Below are 2,773 nucleotides of genomic sequence, written 5' to 3' on the forward strand. Positions count from 1 at the left end.
TATACCAGGAGCTGAGCCAGGCCTGTTGACTCATCCAGCTGTAACAGACATATACCAGGAGCTGTGCCAGGCCCACCACGTCTGTTGACTCATCCAGCTGTAACAGACATATACCAGGAGCTGTGCCAGGCCTGTTGACTCATCCAGCTGTAACAGACATATACCAGGAGCTGAGCCAGGCCTGTTGACTCATCCAGCTGTAACAGACATATACCAGGAGCTGAGCCAGGCCTGTTGACTCATCCAGCTGTAACAGACATATACCAGGAGCTGAGCCAGGCCTGTTGACTCATCCAGCTGTAACAGACATATACCAGGAGCTGAGCCAGGCCCTGTTGACTCATCCAGCTGTAACAGACATATACCAGGAGCTGTGCCAGGCCTGTTGACTCATCCAGCTGTAACAGACATATACCAGGAGCTGTGCCAGGCCTGTTGACTCATCCAGCTGTAACAGACATATACCAGGAGCTGAGCCAGGTGTCTGTTGACTCATCCAGCTGTAACAGACATATACCAGGAGCTGAGCCAGGTGTCTGTTGACTCATCCAGCTGTAACAGACATATACCAGGAGCTGAGCCAGGCCTGTTGACTCATCCAGCTGTAACAGACATATACCAGGAGCTGAGCCAGGCCTGTTGACTCATCCAGCTGTAACAGACATATACCAGGAGCTGAGCCAGGTGTCTGTTGACTCATCCAGCTGTAACAGACATATACCAGGAGCTGTGCCAGGCCCTCCACGTCTGTTGACTCATCCAGCTGTAACAGACATATACCAGGAACTGTGCCAGGCCTGTTGACTCATCCAGCTGTAACAGACATATACCAGGAGCTGAGCCAGGCCACGTCTGTTGACTCATCCAGCTGTAACAGACATATACCAGGAGCTGTGCCAGGCCCTCCACGTCTGTTGACTCATCCAGCTGTAACAGACATATACCAGGAGCTGTGCCAGGCCCTCCACGTCTGTTGACTCATCCAGCTGTAACAGACATATACCAGGAGCTGAGCCAGGCCTGTTGACTCATCCAGCTGTAACAGACATATACCAGGAGCTGAGCCACGTCTGTTGACTCATCCAGCTGTAACAGACATATACCAGGAGCTGTGCCAGGCCTGTTGACTCATCCAGCTGTAACAGACATATACCAGGAGCTGAGCCAGGCCTGTTGACTCATCCAGCTGTAACAGACATATACCAGGAGCTGAGCCAGGCCTGTTGACTCATCCAGCTGTAACAGACATATACCAGGAGCTGAGCCAGGCCTGTTGACTCATCCAGCTGTAACAGACATATACCAGGAGCTGAGCCAGGCCTGTTGACTCATCCAGCTGTAACAGACATATACCAGGAGCTGAGCCAGGCCTGTTGACTCATCCAGCTGTAACAGACATATACCAGGAGCTGTGCCAGGCCCTCCACGTCTGTTGACTCATCCAGCTGTAACAGACATATACCAGGAGCTGAGCCAGGTGTCTGTTGACTCATCCAGCTGTAACAGACATATACCAGGAGCTGAGCCAGGCCCTCCACGTCTGTTGACTCATCCAGCTGTAACAGACATATACCAGGAGCTGAGCCAGGCCTGTTGACTCATCCAGCTGTAACAGACATATACCAGGAGCTGAGCCAGGCCTGTTGACTCATCCAGCTGTAACAGACATATACCAGGAGCTGAGCCAGGCCTGTTGACTCATCCAGCTGTAACAGACATATACCAGGAGCTGAGCCAGGCCTGTTGACTCATCCAGCTGTAACAGACATATACCAGGAGCTGAGCCAGGCCTGTTGACTCATCCAGCTGTAACAGACATATACCAGGAGCTGAGCCAGGCCTGTTGACTCATCCAGCTGTAACAGACATATACCAGGAGCTGAGCCAGGCCTGTTGACTCATCCAGCTGTAATGCATATAATTCACTGGCTGTTGTGTGAAGCAGTAATTGTTTCAAAACATCTCCTGCCATGTCACTGATGCGTCATGAAACAGTGTTTGATGGAGCCATTGTCTGTATAGTTTTTTGGGGCCTTTTCCCCCAGCATTGTCCCAGCCAACAGGAAGAATGAAGTCCTCCACAATAGTATGGGACTTGCCTATCCCACCCACTCGGTAGCTCACCATATAAAACGCTTCTAGCTCCTTCTAATTAATGGTATATGTTGCTTTTATACATGTCTTACTACTCAAAAGTCTTTATTTTCACTCAAAAAACTCCTGTGGATTATTTTTCAAATTGACATGTTTTGTTTCTAAATGTCTTTGCAAGAGAGAAGGTTTCCTGTGAGAGAGTAACGGTTAACGTGATTGGATGAGCAACGGTTAACGTGATTGGATGAGCAACGGTTAACGTGATTGGATGAGCAACGGTTAACGTGATTGGATGTTAATTATTTGACTAGGATACCTGTATGTGACTTTGTTATTACACTGAACACTAGATGATAATTGTATTTTTGGAAACGAGGCTGATCAGGCGAGAGAAAAAAAACATTGGAAAATATAAAACGGACCGTTTGAAAATGTGAATCACATTTTTACTTGGCGTACCCCCGACAGCACCCCGTACCCCAGTTTGGGAAAACCTGGACGAATCAACCTTGATCTGGCAGTGTTCCTGTTTGAGGTAAGTTAGTGCTGTGCTGGAACAAACCCCTGCACCCCTTCTCTAGGACCAGGGTTAGTGACCACTGGGGTAACATGTTGTACTACAACTGTGGTCAGATCTCTGTTTTCCAACAGTACATTTTAAACACCACGAACCAGGAAG

Source organism: Oncorhynchus kisutch, unplaced genomic scaffold, assembly GCF_002021735.2.
Source record: "Oncorhynchus kisutch isolate 150728-3 unplaced genomic scaffold, Okis_V2 Okis09a-Okis19a_hom, whole genome shotgun sequence".
NCBI classification, from domain to species: domain Eukaryota; kingdom Metazoa; phylum Chordata; class Actinopteri; order Salmoniformes; family Salmonidae; genus Oncorhynchus; species Oncorhynchus kisutch.